The 23,806-nt window shown below is 41.1% G+C and overlaps 1 protein-coding gene across 8 annotated transcripts in view; it reads right to left on the minus strand.

Moving 5' to 3' along the window:
* The window catches only part of PKNOX2 (PBX/knotted 1 homeobox 2), a 467,254-nt gene that overhangs the window by 249,020 nt on the left and 194,428 nt on the right, over positions 1–23,806 (minus strand). For 6 of the 8 annotated variants that reach the window (XM_061592840.1, XM_061592841.1, XM_061592842.1 and 3 more), the window contains one exon: positions 5,783–6,002. The exons of the other annotated variants lie outside the window; for them this stretch is intronic. The gene's annotated coding sequence lies outside the window, so the exon portion shown is untranslated. The remainder of the gene's footprint in view (positions 1–5,782; positions 6,003–23,806) is intronic. 8 annotated transcript variants of the gene reach the window in all.

Below are 23,806 nucleotides of genomic sequence, written 5' to 3' on the forward strand. Positions count from 1 at the left end.
AGTACAGATGACAAGTGTGGGGAGACATGCAGTCACTTCATTTTCTGATTTTTGAAGAAGCTATCAAAAACATTTCAACAAGGTAATTGATGTTGCCTTTTAAATTCTTTCCTAAACATACTTTATTTTACTCTAATTTATTTTTCAGTTTTGGATTTGATGTGATTGTTTGTAATTGTTTGTAGACTTTAAATTGTAATTGAATTATTTACTTATTGATTATTGTAAGCTGATATTTATAATGCGGAACTTGTGTTTTGTAAAATTGCAATAACATTTACAAAAAAAAGTTTTTCTGGTGTACCTGCATAAGACAGTGACAAAATAAAATGGTTCCTAGGAAGCTGCCTTATACTAGGTTAAACTATTTGTCATCTAGCCCTGTATTGTCTGCTCTGACTGGCAGCTGCTCTCCAGGGTTTCAGACAAAGATAGGCCTTTCCCATCCCCTGCTATCTGATTCTTTTAACTGGAGATGCCAGAGCCTGAACCTTGGCACCTTGGACATTCCACATGTGGTCTACCACTGTGCTACCATCCCTTCAAAACATAATACCAAATCATAATATGTAAGTAATGTAAGTAAATAATGGGCTCATGCACTTCACTTACTGACTTTTTGGTTCACTGCAAACCATAGGGTTGTATCCAATATTAGTTGTACTAATGACTAATTTAGGCCCATTAATTTCAGTGGGTCTACTCTATGACTAATATTGAATACAACCCATAGTTTTCTGTCACATCCAAACTAGCACACCAGTGTTTGCACTTTTCATACAAAACAGTATCAGAAACCATGTTGAAACTGGTTTTACTAGGCGACCTGATATAAAGAGACAAGGCCTGAGAAATCTCACTCTGAAGTATTGTTATTGAACATGGACGACTTGGATAATGGTTTGGTGTCCTGAATATATGTGCTCCTTTTACAAAAGTACGTGGGTTCCATGGATAGGTTAAAGCGAATGTGGGAAATGGAGTAGAAAGTGAAAATGGAGGAGGCAGTGTTGATATCTATGTGGACTAAATTTCCATATAAATCCGTATCTGCAGCGACAAAGGAATTGAAGTTAAAGGTGGTTAAGCTATTTAAGCCATTATAGGATATCTCTAAGACTGCCTCCCCTCTCTGCTAGAGGGGTTGCATAGAGCAAGGCTCTTTAACTCATATGGGGTGGGCCTGTAGTGAATTTGTTAACTTCTGGGACTCAAAAATGCAAAATATTATAAAATAAAAAATATATAGAACTCCTGAACTGGCTCTACTAAATTTATTTCTGAATACAAATTTGGCCCTAAAAGATAAGCAATTAATTAGTTTTATGTTAGTTGCAGCTTGGTCTCTTATTACTTGATTTTGGAAGGACTTGAAGGCCATCTCCATCCTCTTGTGGTACAATAAAATTGAGCAGTTAGCATTAACAGAAAAACTTCCACAAAAGATTATTGCAAAAGGTAGAAAACAAAAGGACACACTTGTCGCAGAATGGTGTTTTATTTCCTACACTAATGAGGCAGAGAACAATATAAAGGTTCCCACGGTTTTCCCCAATCTATGGATTTTGTAAAGGTGAATAATTCTTTTTTGTACTATATCCTTTTCTTTGTATCTAGGTGGAGAAAAATGGTATTTTCCTATATACTTTTGTTGATTCCCAATATGCAGTCAATATAGTTTTAATTTCCTGTTTCTGCACCAAACTGTTTTGGTTGCTTTGTTATACTTAATAAATAAATATTTTTTAAAAAAAGAAACAGGGGTTTCCACTTCATTCATTCATTCATTCATTCATTAGATTTATATCCTGCTCTTCCTCCCAGTAGGAGCCCAGGGCGGTAAACAAAAGCACAAGCTTATAGACCAAATCATAGTTTGCTGGTTCAGATATAATTACAAACATGGTTTTCTGTGAGTGAACTGGAGTGCATGAGGGGAAAGGAGAGAGAAGCGTGTGAACCCAAGACTCCTTCATTTTCATGTAAACCAAGGTATGCTGTATAAACAATGGTTTAGCATACACGTGATCCAACATCTATCAATTTCTGTTCTCTCAGTTTCTCATTTTTCCAACATTAAATTCAGTTCTCCACATTTCTGCAGCAATCTGAGTTGTTTTTTTTAAAAAAAGTCCTCATGAAAATTCTTCAGCATTTGTGTGAATTTCTCCTAATAAATACATTTGTGTATGCCGTTTTGACTAATGTACACGTTTTTGCAAGCAATTTCTCCTAAAATAATGCATTTTTATATGTTAGTTTTACCAATATATTAATTTTTGGTGCATCTTTTCCTCTAATATATGCATATTTGTAAACACTGCTTAGCTGGAAAGCTGCACTGCAAAATTTGGATAAGCGCGAATGTCGAAGGATGGCTATGTTTGGGTTCTCACATTGTTTCAGAAAATGAGGATTTGATAAATTCGGCTTTAAATGCAAACTGAATCAGATTTCTCTTCCACCCCTATCCAACATTAAGGTCTTCCTAAATGATCAACTTTAGCACGGTATATACACAATCAATATGTATCGGGCTCAACTTCAGAATTTCCAAACCTTGGCACTTATTTGTCATTTAGGAAAAGACAAATTCCTTCCAAAGAGCACATAGATTTTGTTTGAACACCTTTACATCTGGAAGTCGTTTCAGCTCTGGTAATCTACTTCACTGAATATTCTATATATTCGAATGTGACAAAAAAGAAAATATTAAAGATGGTGATCTCTCAGATGCACCAATCCTTTCCTTCAGGATCTACAATAAAGAGGCATCTCCCATGAGGTTTTCTAGTTATGTAAATTTAGCCAAATTGATTAACCAGTTAATACTAGTCATTTAAGAACACAAGAACATAACAACCTGCTGGATCAGGCTAATGGCCCATCTAATCCAGCATCCTGTTCTCACAGTGGGCAACCAGGTACCTATAAGAAGCCCGCAAGCAGAACATGAGTGCAAGAACACTCTCTCTCCTGTGGTTTCCAGCAACTGGTATTCAGACACACTATTCTGTTTCTGGCATTCTGCTTCCAACTGTGGAGGCAGAGCATAGCCATTGTGGCTAGTAGCCTTTGATGCCCTAATCCCTAATCAGAATTTGTCTAATCCCTCCAAGTTGGTGGCCATCATTGCCTCCTCTGGAAGTGAGCTCCATAGCTTAATTATGCACTGCATAAAGAAGTACTTTCTTTTATCTGTCCTGATATTTAAATATTTAATTGACTGACAGCCCTCTATACCTCACAGTCATCCAAGTCCATAAAACCAGTCCTTTTTGTCCAGGGTTACATGATCCCATGAGATTGTAGCATTCATATTTTTAAGTCATCTTCAAGCTGTGCTTAGAAAAGCTAAGCCAGTCACGTGCAAGTTCCCCACTGCGACCCATCACATGGCAACCTGAGACCAGATCATCTTTTTCCACACCATTACAATTGTAGGTTTTCAAAGATTGGTGTGATGCCTGTCCCTGCTCAGTTCAGTGTTTGGCAAACATCTTTGATTTTATAGGTTCTGCCCATAATATCATGCGATGGAAGTCAGTGCCGGTTGACGAAAAATTGAAGCTACTTTACAGTCAGTCGGTTGGACTTCAAGCAGTGTCAAAACTGTTTCTCCAGACCATTTTCATAAGACTCATCTACTGTTAATCCAAAGAGAGCACAGAGTGTCTATGTAACTGCACTGTAACAATTACATTTTTATATGAGTTTTTGTGTGCACATCTTTCATAGAACGATTTCCCCAACTAACTGTAGCTAGAAGTGAACTACATCGTTCTTTCATGTCAACCATCCTGCTGTTCACTGGAGACTTGAAGGGCACTGATTTTTTTAGAACTAATATTCCCCTGCTAGCTTTGGCTTCCACTAGTGTGAGTGTGAGAAGCATTTTCTGGAAGAAGCTGAATGTATGGCATTTTCTTACTAAATATCCATTTTGTTTCCACCATACGGTGTTCAAAGTGGCTTACAAAGCCAATTAGGAAAAAAATCCAACAGATGCAGGAGCAATATAGCACAATAAAACAATTTTTTAAAATTCCACAATAAACTGACTGCTTTGTTTAGCCACCAAGATATATGGTGACATTTTCATAAAATATTTGTCTATATTTATAGCATGTTTTAATTTTTGCATTTTAAAAAGGATCCTGCTTGTCCTAACATTAATTAAACACACACAAACTTCAGCACACAAGCTTACATTCTCATTCACAATGATTGAAACAGAGATTGTAGCACCAAAAAGCCGAACAGCTATTCACATAGTTTGAAAAATGGAAATGGGGCTTGACATCCATCTCTTTATGTATATCTCCTGATTCTTAATTAGGAGTATTCTCAATTGGAGTGATAAAACGGTTAAGTTGTTAGCCCAACTACAAATGGTAAGAGCTGGGTCTTTCTGAGTTATTAGCTCAATAAAATTGGTTGATGATGGTACTATTATGGTTAACTCCTCAGCACATTAACAAAAAATCTCAAGACAGGATTTAGAGTAGCATAAAAAGTCAGGATATTTATCGGTCACAGAAAATGAAGGTGGTGCTGGGGAGCTCAACTATGTCATCCTCCCCACGCAAATAGAGCGAAACCAATGTGAGGTAGACACAGACCACCTTGAGCAGGACTACACTGAATTGGGCCCTACATTGGGCTCACAGCCCATCTCTGCCATTCCTTGCCAATCCCTACCCTTCCCCAAAGAGGTAAAAATGGCAGGCAGCAGCAGACTCACTCGGCTGCCACTGCAGCCATCAGCATGGCTTCCAGTTGCTTTGTGGGCATAAAGTACTGGTGTTAGCCTTTAAAGCAGGGGCGGGGAACCTTTTTCAGCCCAAAGGTGGACCTTCCCTTCTGGGCAACCTAATACCTGAATTGTATCAGGGCAGAGACATACTTACTGTTCTACTGGTTCCAGTGTGGTCCATCTCTCTTTTCTGAAAATGGGGGCACACCACGCTAGTCAACCCCATCCCTTTTTACTGTAAAACCTGGTGGGATCAGCTCGACTATGTTTTTTCAGCTTCAAACAGATTTCACAACTGATCAGTGGATCAACCCATTCCCCCTTCAGGTGTGCCCAATGGAAACACTTTGCTGTAGGTAATTAGTGTGCTCACAGCCTCGTTTTCAACTGTTAAACCACCAGACATGCTCAATCTGATGGATACCATTAACATGGCTTCCCCTATGGGATTTGTCACTGTAAGGTTTTTGCTCACTTGTTTGCTTGGTGTCGTTTTCCTCCTGTGATAATTTGAAGCAGCAATGACATCAGAACAATGTATGTTGGGTACAATCCAAAGAACAGCAGAAGCAGCAGGATAACATTGATGGTGGTAGGAACACAGGAAGTTGCCATATAGTAGGTCAGTCTAATTGTCCATCTAGCCCAGTGTTGTCTACTCTGACTGGCAGCTGCTTTCCAAATTCTCAGACAGAAGTCTTTCTCACCACTTGCTACTTCTTCCTTTTAACTGGACTTGCCAAGGATTTGACCTTGGACTTTCTATATGCCAAACATATGCTCTACTATTGAGTTGTTCATCATCCCTCTTTGCTATAGTTACATAGAAAAAAAATCACATAAGAAGTGGGTTTCTACCTACCATTAATTTCTCAAGAACATAGCTCCTTTTGGGGAAATGGTAGGAATAATTGGCAGAGTAAATGTAATTGATTCATATAGCTTGACTGAATATGCTAAGCTAGGGGAAGCTGGCCTAAACAGAATAATTAATAGATGGTTTCTTAATCAACTGAAAATCCATACCTAGAGAGTGGTATACAATGGGTTCTTCTCCAATTGGCAAGAGGTAGTTTGTGCAGTCTCTCAGCACTCTGTTGTGGTCCAGATGCTGTTTAGTATGATCAGTAATGAAAATGTAGAGAGCAGTCCCATCAAGTTTGAAACGCTTGACAGTGTTGGTTGGGACTCAAGACAGTTTCATGGGCAGGATTAGAATTCAAGCCAATCTTCATCAGAGGGCAAACTGGTCAGAAAAACATTAAAAGTTTACACATATAAATATTTTTTAAAAAACACTACAGAAATATAGTGGGAGAAAAAAAATTCAAATATGGCAATTATTAGTGAATTTAAATGTGGTGATTTTAAGGCTATATTTTTACTGTTGTAAAAAATTGCAAGACTGTACCTTGAAAAGTGAGCCTATCTCATTACCTATAATTTATCTGTTATGGAAAAAATGTTACATATATGTGGGACCTGCTTGAAAATGTGGAAAAGCCTGGGTCCATCCTGCAACAAGAATCTTGTAGTACTGTTTAGTCTCTCTCTCTCTCTCTCTCTCTCTCTCTCTCTCTCTGTGTGTGTGTGTGTGTGTGTGTGAGAGAGAGAGAGAGAGAGAGAGAGAGAACATTTTCCCTTTGCCATTCCCCTGCTATTTTATATAGTATTAGATGGCTTCCATTCTCTTCCTCCTGAAATATCCCTATATAGTGAATGGGGGTGCAATGACATTCTTGAGGTCTCCTCCTAGTGTTCACAAAGCCTCTGAGCCCCCCACTGCCCCCTTGCTCATAAGATTGGTTATCTTTTTCTTCCTTAAAAACTACATAGAGTTGTAGGAGGAAGTTGGGAAAGAGACACTCTTTGCCAATTCCTCTTTCAGCTTAATTTCACTACATCCAACTTTTACCCAGATTTATTTATTTATTTATTTTATTTTGTTATACTTGTATACCGCCCCATAGCCGAAGCTCTCTGGGTGGTTTACAGTAACTGCAAACATTAAAACAAATACAATTTAAAACAGATCTTATAAAACAATTTAAAACACAATTTAAAAATTTAAACAGTATAAGACACATGCTAAAATGCCTGGAAGAAGAGGAAAGTCTTGACCTGGCGCCGAAAAGATAACAGTGTTGGCGCCAGGCACACCTCGTCAAGCAAATCATTCCATAATTTGGGGGCCACCACCAAATCCCTTGGAAAAGTGAAGTGTGTGTTCTTTCTCCCTTTCTGCCTCTCTGGGGGGGGGCTGATGTGGGAGAGAGAAGTGTCCAGAGGGGGTGGCACCCACAGCACTCACTCAAAAACTCAAACAAGCCCCCCAGGTCGCAAAATACTGGTTTCCCCTGGACTCAGTAGATGGCCGAAAGACCCACTCCTTTCCTATCACGATGTCTCAGCAAATACCTCAGTAAAAACAATTCCTTCGCTGCAACAATTAACGTTTACAGTTCCCAACCATTACATCTCCCTAAATTTTGGCCAAATCTGCACTATACATTTAAAGCAATATCATACCACTTTAAACAGTCACTGTTTCCCCTAAGAATCCTGGGAACTGACATTTGTTAATAGTGCTGAGAGTTGTTGTTTTCCCCTCACAAGGCTATAATTCTCAGTGGTTTAATAGTCAATCCCTCTTCCCAGGGAACTCTAGAAATTGTAGTTCTGTGAGGGGAATAGGGGTCTCATAACAACTCTCAGAATTCTTAACAAATTCCAGTTCCCCAGGATTCTTGGGGGGAAGTCATGACTGTTTAAAGCAGTATGATACTGTTTTAACATGTTTAGTGCAGACGCGGCCTTAGTCTCCCACAATCTCTCATACTGTGCTTAGTCTCTCTCTCTCCCTAGCACCCCCTAGGGGTTATGCGTGAAAGAGCACAAGCTCACCCTGGAGCCACCGCAGGGGTACAAGTGTCTCAGGAGGGACACATATCAAAACCAGAGTTTAAAAACTGCATTGGGAATATGGCAATTATCTTCTCTCACCATATTTCTCAGCCCTGACTGAGGTTTAATTAAAACCAAGTTAAACACACACACATACACACACATTATTTCAGATATCACCCTATTGCATGCAGTTCTTTTTTTAAAAGGAAAAATAAAGCTTTTATCACAGAGTTTTTAATTTACTGAGAGAGCCTTCCAGCTCAGTTGGATATTATTCGCTCATAATATTTCCTTTAAAGAAATATATATATAAATTAGCTAATCCCCCATAATCTCCTCGAGTTGCACCTAAAACACAGTTTCTTGCAAGTGACCTTTTTGAGAAAGGCTGTCTCTATGGCAACAGCATTGTTCGATTCAGTCAGGAGAAAAAAATACGGGGGGGAGATACTTAATTTTGCTGCATTTGATGTCACATTTAATGGTGACAACATGGCAATGAGAGCAAACCCTACCCCTTTCAAAATTTTTGGAGCTGTTTTGGATGAATAAGCAATGACCCAAAGTAGAAAATGTCGCTCTCCCTCCAAATGTACAGGTGTGCATGTGTGTTAAACAGAGGAGGCCATTATTATCACACAGACTGACCTCTTGCGTAAGATAGCTCATATAAATCTCAAGCCCTAATTACTGAGGTAAGGTGATAACTCTTGCTTCAACTACTGCAGATCTCTAGGGACAAAATCAGAGAATGTATAAATACACAGGGTTTTCCGGTATACCCATGCAAACTTTATTGCTCATGGCCAAAGGCCACCGCAATACAATATCGTTTTCCAGTACTCCAGGAATTTGGTTCTCCTCTGTATGTATGTTTGGAACCAAATTTTCTTAAGCAGCAGCAGGGGCTAATGCTTTTGTCTTACATTTTTCCTTAAAAACGGAAAGAGAAACAGAGAAGCAAGGCCCAGAGACTCCCAGTGGTTCTACTATTCTCATTATCGATATATTCCAGGGCCTAAATATCATGCTATACAGGAATGCTTGAGAGATTGATTATGCAGCATGATCTTTAAGTAGCTGATGGAGAGTCCTAGAGAATTTTGTGAGTTCTGATGCATGCAAACTGATCTGTTAACACTTTCTGAACTAATGTGTGGATCAGACGACAGTTACCCTTCAGATTTCACACTTCTCTGAATTTTTCAATGTAGTTCTCAGCTTGAAAAAGAAGTACCGAAATACATTTAAAATGCATATATTAGGATAAGATAGATTTAGAAAGGAATATGTTAGAGAAAACACTCAGCCTACCTCAAAGGTTTGTATCCAAAGTAGCACTAAGTCACTTGTTCTGTTAGCATAAGGATTTATGCTTGTGCGATGGAACTTTATTATTTATTTATTTATTAAATTTATATCCCACCTTTCCTCCCAGTAGGAGCCCAGGGCTGCAAACAAAAACACTAAAAACACTCTGAACTTCATAAGAACAGACTTTAAAATATATTAAAACAAAACATCTTTTAAAAAACGTTAAAACAAAATATCTTTAAAAACATATTTTTTAAAAAAAGCTTTAAAAACATCTTAAAAATTAATTCCAACACAAATGCAGACTGGGATAAGGTCTCTACTTAAAAGGCTTGTTGAAGGAAGAAAGTCTGTCACCTCTTCTCCCCCCACATGTCCCCTAAATCTATTCTGGAGGTTCCCCCAATCTTCCAGAGTAGATTCGGGGTGTGTATGTGTGGTATGCATAGGTGAGGAAGTTCTGCTGCACAAGAATAAATCCTTGCACTATCAGAATGAGTGCACTGGATGCCGCCCAAAGATTTTTTTTAAAAAAGTGCAGATTATACAGCCACAAGAGTGGCTGTATACTATAGCTAGAGTGGATTTTTCACATTCCGCAATGTTAAATTGAAAATACCCCCACATGCCATTCTGATGCTTCCCATAAGCTCATTTGAAAACAAAACCTTACAAAACTTATAGTCCTGAACTCAGAAACGCTTGCTTCACAACCCTGTAAATTTTCATGGCGATAAATAAAACAGTCAGAAAGAATTAAGAGTTCAAAGTCCAAAGAGAGAGGGGAAAAAAGCCAGAGCCTTCTTGGACTTTTTTCTGAGAGTTCTCATAATCTGTTGAAATTCATTAAAAATCACCCATGGTCACAGAGTACCTGTAATCCTGTTACTGACCTTGCCCCATAAACTGACCTTCATCTTCTGCAGTTTAAAAGTTAAAAAATGTCTGGTTGACTTTTAATTAATTTAATAAATTTTGGCTTGAACTCAATGATAATGTCAGGCATGCTCAGTAAGAACCAACTGTCAGTGTTCTAAAAGCCAGATCCCCAGCTGCTTGGCTTGGCTAATCAGGAGGCCAAACCCACACCAGACTTTGATTTCATGTGAGACAGTCATGGCTTCCCTCAGAGAATCCTGGGAAGTGTAGTTTGTGAAGGGTGCTGAGAGGAGACTCCTATTCCCCCTCCAGTGGCCAGAGTGGTTTAACAGTCAGCTGCTCTGATTGAAGGTCTGTGAGGGGAACAGGGCATCTCCTAGCAACTCACAGCACCCTTCACTAACTACACTTCCCAGGATTCTTTGAGAGAAGCCATGACTGTCCAAAGTGAAATAAAGGTCTGGTGTGGATATGAACAGGGACAGCTTTGGTTTAAATTTTGGTGGGAGGCTACATTTGCCTACTGTAGAATAAAAATGTGGGGGAAACCCTGAAAAGCAATGATACTGTTCACAACGTTTTCCTTTTGGAAAGGAAACGGGCTTTCCCTCTGCCCAGTGCTTACCAACCCAATCTCCTACCCTCCCCCTCTTCCTACCCTCCCTGCCCCTCCCACAGGTCAGTTTTGGACTACGACTTGGGAGACCAGGGTTCGAATCCCCACACAGCCATGAAGCTCACTGGGTGACCTTGGGCCAGTCACTGCCTCTCTGCCTCAGAGGAAGGCAATGGTAAAACCACCTCTGAATACCATTTACCATGAAACCCTATTCATAGGGTCACCAAAAGTCGGGATCGACTTGAAGACAGTCCATTTCCATTTTCAAACATGATTGCACAGAAATAAATCCCACTGAACTCAAAAAGTATGCAACTGATCAAACCCACACTCCATTCTCCTCCTTCCTATATCCTCCCTCTTGCCCCTTCCTTCCCCTCCAATCCCCCCTCCAATCTCCTCCTTCCCCCTCCCTTCCCCCTTCTCCTCCCCATGGTCAGTTTTACCTATCTTAAGCATGATTGCATGGGAGTAAGTACCATTGAACTCAATAAGCATGCAAATTATCAAACCTTCCCTCCCCTGCCCCTTTCTTTGCCCCTCCTCCTCTAATCCCCCACCCCCTCCTTCCACTCCCCTCTCCCTTTCTTGTCTCCTTCCCTCTCTTCTCCCCTCTCCCTCCTCCCCCCCTTGGTCAGTTTTACCTATCCTAACCATGAGTAAATAGGAGTAAATCCCATTGAACTCAATAAGCATGCAAATGATCAGACCTGGCTTCCCCCTCCTCTCCCTTCCTCCTCCCCTCCCCTCTTCCTTCTTCCTCATGATTGCACGGGAGTAAATCCCACTGAACTCAATAAACATGCAAATGATCAAACCTGTCCTCCCCTCCCCCTCCTTCCTGTTCCCCTCCCCCTTCTCCCCTCCGCCCTTCCTACCCTCCTCCCCATCCCCTGTGGTCAGTTTCACCTATCCTAAGCATGATTGCAGGGGAATAAATCCCACTGAACTCAATAAGCATGCAAATGATCAATCCATTCTCAGCAAGCTTGCACAGGATCCCATTTCTTACCTCCCGGATTAAAAAGCAGAGAAATTCACTAATAGGCAAAAAACTGTGAAAGACCAACCCAAATTGTGTTGGCATTTTGACAAATTTGTAGGGCAGTCCAATATCTCAGAGAGGAGGTCAGGTCTCCTGCTCCCTTGGTGCATTCACTATAGCTGCCCAATTTCCCTGCTTTTTAAAGTTTGATAGAAATATCTGCGGGCTATAGGTACGTTCCTAAACCACAAGGTTTTTTGCCTATGAGTGAATTAATGCAGAAAGAGGTCAGAATGGACATACTGTATAAATGAATACATGTGAAAGTATGGAAATATGAGCCATCCATCCCTAGTAGTGTACAGCTCAGCATCTCTGTGTACAGATGTCTGTGGTTCTGGGAAGCAATTGTAGTGCTATGGCAGCTGTATGACTGCATTCTTGTAGCAAGCAGAAAGCATGCCATGACTGAAATGAAACTCTATTTCTACTTCCCTGCCTTTCATTTCCTCTAGTCTCCCCCAAGGAAGGTTGGGTCTACAAGAGCAGCAAAACAAAGTGGGAGAAAAGACTGCACCTCTTCAAACTGCAAGGGGGGTGGAATACCACGCAAAAGAAATTCCTTGCAAACAGAAGAAACTTCTGTTCAACTGTAAACCATGAGTATTCAAATGCCCCCAACCTTTCTGTCAAAGGAAGCCAGCTAAATCAGCAACTGGGAAAAATAAAAAAATATCCCTGTTTCCAAATCGATCAAGGTTAACCACATCATAGTCAGGCCAATTTATCATGTTGTGACTAACTGCATGTGTACAGTCGTCTCTAACCACAAAGGTTACCCCACTGCCACAACCACTCAAATATGTGAGGAAGTGCGGAAAACTTGGCTTACCAAATGGTAACATTCCATTTATTATTATTATTATCACAGCCACATCATAGCCGAGTCAACTTACTATGTTGTGACTAACTGCATGTATACCATTGCCTCTAGTCACAAGGGTAAACCAAGTATTATCCCATTGCTAAAAGCACTCAGAAATCAGAGGAAGTGGGGGGAGCTTGGTTTACAAAATGGCAACAGTCTGCTTATTATTACAGAATTGTAGTTGTCTTATACAGATGAGCCTCAAGCTGACTTATAACCAAGTTAAAAGCATCTTTTTTTAAAAAAATAACAGTAATCAATAATTAAACATCAAAACAGTATAAAACAGTGCCCCCAGCCAAATAAAAAAGTGCAAAATGATCATCATCAAAGAGACCAATGATCAAATGCCCAACTGAATGTGATAATCACCTATAATATACTACCTCATATATTGGGAGGTATATATTATATATTATTAACCTGGTGCTAAAAAGATGGTAACATTGTTGTCAGGCAGGCCTCATAGGGGAGCAGCAACCAAAAAGGCCATCTCACTTATCACAACCCTCTGAATCTCTCTCGGAGGGAGCACCCAGAAAAAGGCCTCAGATTATCTTAGGGTCTAGGTAGGTTCATATCAGGTAGGGATGGGGAAGAAATTCGATTCAGTTTGCATTTAAAGCCAACTTTATCAAATCTGCACTTCTTGAAACAACATGAGAATCAAAACACAGACAACCTTCGAAATTCACACAATCAAATTTTGCGATGCAGTTCTCTAACTAAGCAATGTTCATAAAAAAGCACATAATAGGGGAAAGTGTGCTTATATTAGTGAAAATAACATACAAAAATACATTACATTAAAAATTGCTTACAAAAATGTGTATATTAGTCAAAACTTCATACAAGAATGTGTTTAGTAGGGGAAATTCTCACTAACATGCTGGAGAATTTTCATAAGGATTTAAAAAATCGCAAATTGCTGTAGAAATGTAGATCTGAATTTAAGATTAGAAAAAAGGGAAACTGAGATAACAGAAACTGATAGCTCGTTCCATCCCTAATGTCAGGAGGGCATTCTGTCAGGTAGTGGGGTCCTGAGCCATATAAGGCTTTATAAGGCACTTTGAATTGTCCTCAGAAACATATAGAAGGCCAGTACCATTGTACCAGGACTAGCAACATGATCAGACCACCTAGCCTCCATCAACAGTCTGGTCACTGCATTCTACATTAGCTGCAGTTTCTGCACCATCTTCAAAGACAGCCCCATGTATAGCACATTGCAGTAATCTAACCTGGAGGTTACCAGAGTGTTGACCAATGAAGCCAGGTTATCTCTTTCCTGATAAGGGAGTAGCTGGCCTACCAACCAAAGCTCACAGAAGGCACTCCATACCACTTAGGCCACCTGTGCCTCAAGTGATAGTGATGAATCTAGGAGTATCCCCTAGCTACGAACCTGATCCTCCAGGGAGAGTGCAATCCTGTCCAGAACAAGTTGAGCAACACTCATGGGAGGAACACCTATGAATAGCATCTCTGCCTTGTCTAAATTGAGTTTTAGATTATTGGCCCTCATCCAGCCCACTACCGCAACCAGCCACATCCACCAGTTCAGCACATCTGTAATCTCACTTGCAGAACAGAGCTGCATGTCATCAGCATACTGATGACAATACAATCCAAAACTCAATACGGGACCACTCAGCACTTTCATGAAGATGGTGTTCACTATATGGACAGATGCCACAGAAAACCACCACTTCACATCTGTGTGGTTAAAGCAGGTGTGGGGAATCTTTGGCCCTCCAGAGGTTGCTGAACTACAACTCCCATCAGCTCCAGCAAGCATGGCCATAGGCTCGAGATGATGGGAGCTGTAGTTTAGCAATATCTGAAGGACCAAAGGTTCTCCACACCTGAGTTAAAGCCTTCACACACATTTTATGTAGCAATTTGTTTGGTAGTTGTCTGTCATGCAACCTAGTTTCTTGGGGGAAATAATAATATTCTGACTTCCTTGCACAGCAGAGTGGAGCAACAGTCCGGATGTATACAACATTTCTTCTGGTTCTAGATATTAACCTCTTTACATGGTGGCTGATTGCAATTGGCCATTTTTGTCACAGCATCACAACAGGAGCCTCATGTAATAGCCCTTCTTTCTTTTGTGGAAGATAATCACCATGACTAAATATGACCTATATTTTCCTCCCCTTCCAAAGATTCACCCTTAAGAGTTTGCTACACCAAAATGCATGCTGTACCACTGGACTTCATTTAGCAAATAAATTCTGATTGCTTTCCCTAGGGAGACTTGCCCTTTCAAACAGAGCCAGGAAAGGTTTTAGATCCTCATCTGGATAATTTCAGGAGATAAAACAGCTCTCATCCTGGAGCCCATTTCTATGACAGATTTTTTTTTTAAAAAAAAATAGATATTTCTAGGCAGGAGTAAGGAGCTTGTTAATGTCCTGAAAGCCTCATCAGAAACGACATCATGAGCTGTAGGAAATCTAGCTCATTTGCATATTTTAGCTGCATGTAATCAACATAATTTGGAAATTATTTTCATGAAGAGAAAAGATGACAGACGATAGCTAGTGGACACTTTGCAATTCTTTTATGACATTCATACTCTGAAATTGTAGAAAACCCATTTGAGACCCTGATATTCCTCTAGGAGCTGCTGCCAGTCAGTGTAGATGATATTGCGCTTGATGGACCAATGGCGTAACTCAGTTTAAATCAGATTACTGCATTTCAGATTAAGCGGCAATGTTGTGCTGGACTGTGCATTGCATCTGGGCTTATACATACTTATTTTAACGGAGCATGCCAATATGAATGACACAAGGACATAGTCTCAGTGCATTTACTTTTCCAACTCAGGGGAAAAAAATATACCACCACCATCACCTGCATAATTCTTCTGAGGCCACCAATTCTTATTTATTTATTTATTTCAGCTAGTCATATACTGCTCAATCACCAAGTTTCTAAGCAGTGTACATTATATATTGTAATATATTACAAATATTAAAATTAATCATAAAAACAGAATGCTTCTTTAAAATGTCTGCTGAAATAAAAAGGTCTACTTCAAGAGACTGAAGCTCATCTGGTAGGGAGTCCTACAAAATCTGCCCCACAGTACTGGTTACTAGATACAAACCATGCATCTGAGCCATGGGGACAGAGGCTCCCTCGAACATCTCATTGGTCGGACAGAGATATAAGAAATTGGATGGTCCTTAAGGTACCATGGACCCAAGTTGTTGCATCCATGATACTTTAAGGACTGTCCAATTCCTTATAAGGGCCTTATAAGTTGCACCCCCCCCCAAGGTTTTGTCTCCTGCAAAGGTGGGGCTAGGAAATTCTGATATCTTCAGAGGTGTTGTGACTATCCCTAACTTTTAGAGGATGTGTTATTTTAAGTTACAGATACAGACACAGCAACCGAGGTTTGTTGGAGCATGCCTGTTATTCCACCAAACCACTGTGAGTCTCTTGACCTAACACTTAAGACAAGATAAGACATTTTTTCTGCATATCCACAAAGCACACAGTTTGATTTAAACTCTTTATCAACTACGTGCAACCCTAATAACTTCTTTAATGTCACAGTCACACAAACTCACACATTCAAAAAATAGGATTCAGGATCTACTATATACTCTGGAAAGATTTTTGCTCGCTATGCATTTGGATACCTCTTAAGATATCCAGTTTTGCATGATGGTTCCTGAGATCGAGAAGGTTTTCTACTGCATTTGGATGCAATTGGATGGCATTTTGAATCAAGATGGTACACTGAACCATTCAAAACTGTGCAGATTTTAACCATTGATTTCAAAACTACACTGAACATTTGGTTTCTTACAATTCCCAAGCAATGCTAGGTACTAGGCTGCTAGTGATTTTTATGAATGCCTTCCAGGAAAAAACAAACAATGAAGTAAGGTATGAATAGGTGCATTGCTACCTTGCCACCCACACAGAAATGCTGAAGTAGAGAAAAGTGTTAAGCAGCCAAGTAACTTCAGCAAGATTGTCTGATAAAAATGAAGAGTGGGAGAAATAATCATGCCCCCTTACTCTTCTAGATAGATAAAGCGCCCCTTATATATCTTGCCTATGTTCTGTCCCTATTTTTCAGGGACAGGTTCTACTCTTGATACCTGTCTCCTGTCGCTGAAAAATCATTGCTCCTGTTCTGACTTTTAGATTACTGGCTTGTTAATCATTGCCCACATGGTCTCTAGAGTTGTCATTCAGGGTTTGTCTCTCTCCCCAGGGGCTATGTACATTAAATTTATGTATTATTATTTATTACAGCAATTTATATCCCAACTTTCAGGATACAAATCCTTCCAAGGCAGCTCACAACAAAAACAAAGCAATAAATTTAGGGCAGGTCCACACCATACATTTAAAGCACATCCAACACACTTTTAAAGCACATGCCTTTCCCCAAAGAACCATGGGACCTGTAGTATGTTAAGTGTGTTGGGAATTTGTACCTCTGCGAGGGGAAAACAACAGTTCCCAGAATTCTTTGGGGGAAGCCATGTGCTTTAAATGTGCATTGAATATGTTTTAAATTTATGATGTGGATCAGTACATCTCCTGTATCTTCCTGCTGAAATCCTGTAACGTTTCCTACCACAAATGTTCTGGATTTGTTTTGTCCCACTTTTGTTGCACTATACTTCCTCCTGATAGCAGTAACATGGCAGCACTGGGGGAACTTCACAGAATAACTAATAAGACAGAATAAATCCACCACCAATGCACTATTACTGTCAAGCAAATGTTGCAGAATACACCTGCCATAAAACACCAGTCTGGAGGGGCCCAGAGACCAGATCTTCCTAGATCAATCTTAAAACCCAGGAAGGCTCATATGGGTACAGGTAGTCCTTCCGATAACCTTCCGATAACCTGACCATCCAGATGTTGTTGGACTCCACTGTCCCTAACCACTGGCCATGCTGGTTGTGTCTGACTAAGTTCTGCTCAGAGTAAACTCATTGAAATGAATGGACCTAAATTAGTCATGTTCATTAATGTCAATGGATCTACTCTGAGTAGGACTAGCATTGGATACAGCCCTTGGTATCCAACAATATTTGGAGGTTTCCCATCCTTGGCCTAGGCCATTTACGGTTAATGCCAGCACTTTAAACTGAGCCTGGAAATAGGATTAATCTCTCAATGGAGGGCAGATGCATCTTGCCTCTATTGCACATGTATGGAAAAAACGCACCCACATGAACATTCAGGTGTCATGAAGGGCATAGCCTCCCAATTCACATGCTGCTGAGGCTCATTTTTGAAGACTGGAAACAGATTCCAGGCCTATTATGTTATTTTCTAATATGTCTTCAGCCTAAATATATACCATCTTGGCTTCGACATCAGCAAAAGACAGGCTATTGCAGATTAAACAAATGCAACATACTGTAGGACAGAACTGAAGCTTTATCAATGCATATGAGGTGAGGGTGGGAGGGCTTGCAAAGTGATCCATGGTATGAGAAGGGGTTTTACAGGCATGTCCCCCTATTATAGCTGGCACCAACTCTCTGCACCCTTGTCCAGCTCCTGGGCCACAACACCCAGGCAGGACTCACCACTGACACCAGCTCTAGTCCAAATTGAAAATTTGTCTATGAACTTCCATTTTAATTTCCCACAGTCAGTGTTCTTGATGTCACCCTGGGGCATTTTGAGAACTGCCATTTTAATTTCCCACAATCTCCCTGTGGAAACATTATGCTGGGAGCACTATGGGAAAATTAAATGGCAGGTCCCAGTTGCCCAGCACCAATTCAACGTAGGGCTGTTAACACTGCCTACCGCTAGGGAAGCCCATCAGGGCCTACCAATGTAGTGAAGAGCCTACCAGAGGGGGCGTATTGCAGAGGACCTCCTCAAACCTCACTTTATGTGAGTGAAGTCCTCTTGGTAGTTTTGCTGTCCTCAGATGTTTGGACAAGGAATAGCAGCCTGGGAGTGGGCATTCTTTATGGTAGCTCCTAAGCTGTGTAATTTCATAAGAACATAAGAACATAAGAAGAGCCTGCTGGATCAGGCCAGTGGCCCATCTAGTCCAGCATCCTGTTCTCACAGTGGCCAACCAGGTGCCTCCCCACAGAGGTGCATCTGGCCCCTTTCATCATATGCTGAAAACCCACCTGTTTACCCTGGCCTTATGATCCATCTATTCTTTTGATTGTAAATAGTTTAAACATGTTTTAATCTTGTATTTTTATATTGTTGTAACCTGCCCTGGGATCTTATGGTTAAGTGGGTAAGAAACCCAGTAAGTTATACCACTTACATATAATTATGCCCATGTGTGAATATTGCTGTTACTCTTCTGCCCCAGGCAGAACTGAGGTGTTCCCCCACAAAAGTATAGAATTAGGTCATTCTAGAATAAGGTCACTTTTGATGGCACCACAAGCCCTATTCAGAGATTAAGACAACTGGGTGAGACTCTTTGGCATGTTCCCATCTTTTCAAGTCCTGAACCAAGGAGCATCCTGTGCTTATGGAGGCTCCCCACTTCAGAACTTCACCTTCCATAAGCACAGAAGAAGAGCTCTGCTGGATCAGACTAAGGGCCCATCTAGTCCAGCATCCTGTTCTTACAGCGGCCAGCCAGATGCCTATCTATGGGAATCCCGCAAGCAGGACCTGAGTGCAATAGCACTTGCCCCACTTATGATTCCCATCAAATGGTGTCCTGAGGTATATTGCCTCTGACAGTGGAAGGAGAACATAGCCATCGTAGCCATTAGCCATTCACTAGTAGCCAAGTCATGGAGGGCTGAAGAAACAAGAATGGAGATGTGTCAGATGTGGGGTTTGGTAGCATTCTGTGACCCTCCTTCATGCAGTTGCCATCATAAATACACACTGAAAGCCAAAATAGGTTTAAAGGTTTACAGCAAATTGAAGACAGTGGTGGCTGGTGCCCATCAGGACTGGTAGGGCAGAAGGCAGGGAGCCCAACAGTAGGTGAAGCCAGAGCCAATGGCAGGCAGAGCCAACTGATTCTAATTTTGTCCCCATCCTCTTCTCTGTTGAGTTCTACAAGGGGCAATATTGAGACTGAGGAAGCTGACAGCCAGGACCATCCCTCTTCTGGTTATAAGAAAGAAGGCAGACAGGTGAAGGCAGACTGAAGTTGGTGGGGCAGTGCCCCATTTGCCCTGGTAGAACAGTCTCCACTGATGGATGAAACCTAAAGCTCGGTGTACAGGTTATATGAAGAGGGCACATGGGCCTTGGGGAGGACCAGCAAGAGAAACTAGACCAACAATTAACTCTGGAAACTAGCTCAGGTTAATCCAGAGCAAAAACAAAATAAACAGCTGAGTGTTCTGGACTGGAATACATATTTGTGTATTTTTTGTGTGAGAACACCGTAATTTGTTTTGTGAGAACATCATAAATAAAGGCTATTCACTGCCAAGAAACCAAAACGTCTTAACACATGCCCACACCCAGCTAGCAGTTACACACAACACTGAAGAGCCCTTCAAGGTTTCTTGGTGATGAGCAGAAGAGGGAATTTGGGAGAGAGATGCAAGCGAAGAACAAAGGAATAGGACACTTGACTTGTTAGGGTTTTCCTATGTAGAGGCATAGGTTCAGTGATCCCCTGCATGCTTTGGATGCATATTGATAGGTGCATCTGGTGGAGTGGGATAGGGATTTTCTCCCCGGCTAGAGACAGGAGGTGGAACCCTGGGCATAGTGATGCATTGTGGTTGGCTCAGAAATCAAAAGATTGGATTGGCTGCTCACTGGATAAACAGAAACATCCTGTATGGGAAAAGGAAGGATGCTGAACATTTCAGGGGACATGAAAGGGGATGCAGAGTTCTTACAGGGCAGTTTCTCAATCACCCTAACTGCGAAACCAGTGCAGGAGGGGCGCATGCAGAGAAGGGATGGGAAATTAGACTAGAGTCCAGACCATGTCTTCTAGGCTGCAATATAGGAGAGTTCCTATTTCTAGACACCATCACTTTTCAGTTTGTTTTATTTTTACCCTACCTTTCTTCCAAGGAGCTTAGAATGGCAAGGACAGCTCCTCCCTCTGCCATATTATCCTCAGCAACGCCATTGAGGTAGATTTGGCTGAGAGATAGTGGTGGGCCCAAGGTTAACTAGTGAGCTTTATGGCTCAGTGGGCATTTGAAGTCAGGTCTCCCTGGTTCTAGTCTAGTAATTCTAACCACTATGCTACAGTGGTTTCTTTGGGGTCTTCCTGACATTTGGCTACCAGCCACTGGTTTCATGACTAAGCTTATTTATAAATGTCAATCCTGTCAAAGCTGACAAATGGTTACCATTTCTTTTGACCTTGTGATGATGATGATGATTTTAAAACAATATTTAACATATGTCTCCTCATCCAGTCCAAAACTCTTCATTCAGTGTGGCAACTCAGTGTAAAACTACAAGGACCACCCCTGTCCTCCCTTTTTCTTCTCTACCTTAAGGGTTAAGAAGAAATTCAAAATACACGTCCCCTAGACCTTGCTAACCCAGCATTCCCCAAGACACATACCCATCGGCTGAGCTAACTCTCCAACTTGGCCTGAGGAGGGGAATTGTTCTGAGAAAGAAGCCCATTGCCCGGTTGCTATGGAGACCGACATACCACAGTTCTGACCCTTGAGAGGTTTAGCACTTGCCTCAGCAGGGTTGCCAGCAGCTGGACTGCAGCTGTTACAGGGTACGATCAGGCACAGTGTGTGAAAAGAGAACTCTCCTGCTGCCGGTCCAGCGAATAGGCGATGCAATATTACCAAGCTAAAAAGAGCCTTCCTTTGATGAAGGTGAAGGGACATTGGTTAATGGCCAGTGCTTGTTGTCAAAAGTGCAAAACAACACGCACGAGGCACAGCATCACTGATCCTGCGTCAAAGAGCTTGACAACCATGTACACAGATCACTGACTGCAGGACGCTCTGAGAATGGCAGAGCCGGGGATAATGTGGGAGGGTAAGGGTATTGATACTTGCTATAAGCACAGCCATTCGTTTCTTATGGGTTTGATAGGCACGGCTCCTCAAAGAGGGTGCTAGAAGGACTCTCTCTCTCACACACACACACCCACACACCAGCTGTCCACAAGAGGCTCTTTGTATCCCTAGGTAGAGATGTGTGTCTTTTTTGTGCAACATCTTATCTCTTCTTGATGCAAAATATATCCTGCAAGACTCATTGAAAGGCTGTCTCTGTGTTATATTTAGGCACAGTGAATTATGTTGTATTTAGGCACAGTGAATTAACTATGCACTGCCCTGTTAAAAAAAGCCCAGCCTTCAGACTCCCCCTACATCATCCTTTAGACTAGATGAAACTCTGAGTAAGCTTGTGTAAGGAGTTTTGCCAGGGAAATGTATACAATGTTGTAAAAACCTAAGTTAGGAGCACCTGTATGGAACCTCTAGAATCAAGGTTCAACACAACCTCTTTGAGTAGTAAGAGGTTGTGTTGAACCTTGATTCTAGAGGTTCCATACAGGTGCTCCTAACTTAGGTTTGTTTACAACATTGTATACATTTCCCTGGCAATGTATACAATGTTGTAAACAAACCTAAGTTAGGAACACTTGTATGGAACCTCTAGAATCAAGGTTCAACACAACCTCTTTGAGCTACTCAATGAGGTTGTGTTGAACCTTGATTCTAGAGGTTCCATACAGGTGTTCCTAACTTAGGTTTGTTTACCTCTTTCAAAGGGTTCAGAAATGCTCTTTCAAGTCTTGCAAAAATGTGAACAAAAGTGTTGGCAATGCTCTTGAAACTCCTGCATCATGCCCATAACATTAAAGCACAGAAGTGGATCAACAAGGGTCATCAACACTGGCTGTGCAATTTGTGTGACTCACTTTCCACTAGGGATATGGAATAAACTCAAGGACAGGAGCAGTTTTAATTCACAGCTTTACGATGAAAAATATTCTTCAGTCTAAACAACAACAGGTTGTCTCCAACTGAGTCCTACTAAGAGTAGATCCATTGAAATTAATGAACCTGTTAGTCACATCCATTAACTTCAATGGGTCTAATCCTAGAGGATGCATGCAACCCAGAGACAGCTGGCAGTGTGGTGGCTCACCACCACTATGGCCACATCTTATAGCATCCGCCACATCAACGTTTCCTTGTTAGCACTGAATACCACCCATATTTTCAGCATTTTTGTGTGAGTTTCTCTTAGTATACACATTTCTGTATACAATTTTACCTAATAAGCACATTTTGGCAAGTAATTGCCCGTAATATAATACATTTTTGTGTCTTATTTTCATTTATACTGTATATGCATTTTTCAGGCAGGCTTTTGGGGTGGGTTAAGTTTCATTATTGTTGTTGAGATTTTTAATGTATTTGTATGTTTTTATTTTGTACATCGCCCAGAGTGGCTGCACAGCCAGCCAGATGGGCGACTAATAAATGTAATAAATAAATAAATAAATTTATGCACACTTTACCCCAGTATATGCATTTGTGCAGCCATTACTTGGCTGGAGGGCTGCCTTGCAAAATCCAGAAACGCGGGATTGTTGAAGGATGGCTGTGTTTCGGTTCTCATATTGTTTCACAAAGTGTTAATTAGGCAGGGTCACCTTTAAATTTGAAATGACTCAAATATCTCCCCCATCCCTAATGGTGACTGACAGTCCTACAGCCACCAGCCTCCCCTCCACTTTGAGCTCACTTGCTTTTTAGTGGGCTTTTCCAGTGGCTATGGCAGCAGTTCTGACAATGTAATGGCGAGGGAGCTGAGTGGCTGCACAGTTCTCCGGCTGTTATAGTGCCAGTGCTGCCTGAGCCATGGCCAGGGCAGTCTGCTCATGAGGGAGCATGATAGGGAGACTAGTGGCTGCCCCATCCCTCATGCCCATGGCCAAGTGGACTCACCCAGCAGCAGCACTAAAGAAACCCACACATGAGTATGTTGTCAGAGGCTGAAAAAGTGTTACAGCCTTCAAGTTCCCAAGGTTCATAAAGGCCCTTAATCTCAAGTAGGGATGGAAAGATCTGTCAATTTCGGTCCTCTGTTTCTCATTTTTCCAATCTTCAATTCAGCTCTACACTAAAAATCCTCATGAAAAATTCTCCAGCATATTAGTGCAAATTTCTCCTAATAAACACATTTTTGTAGGCAGTTTTGACTATTGCATACATTTTTTGAACAATTTCTTGTCATATAATGTATCTTTGCATGTTATTTTCATCCATATATTCATTTTCATACACATTTCCTCTAATATATGCATTTTGTAAAGGTTTGTTTTGTTGGTGAACTGCATCACAACATTTGAATAAGGGTAAATTTCGAAGGATGGCTGCCTTTCAGTTCTCATATTGTTTCGCAAAGTGCAAATTTGATGAAATTTGGCTTCAAATGAGAACTGAATCGAAATTCTCG

Source organism: Rhineura floridana, chromosome 12, assembly GCF_030035675.1.
Source record: "Rhineura floridana isolate rRhiFlo1 chromosome 12, rRhiFlo1.hap2, whole genome shotgun sequence".
NCBI lineage: Eukaryota > Metazoa > Chordata > Lepidosauria > Squamata > Rhineuridae > Rhineura > Rhineura floridana.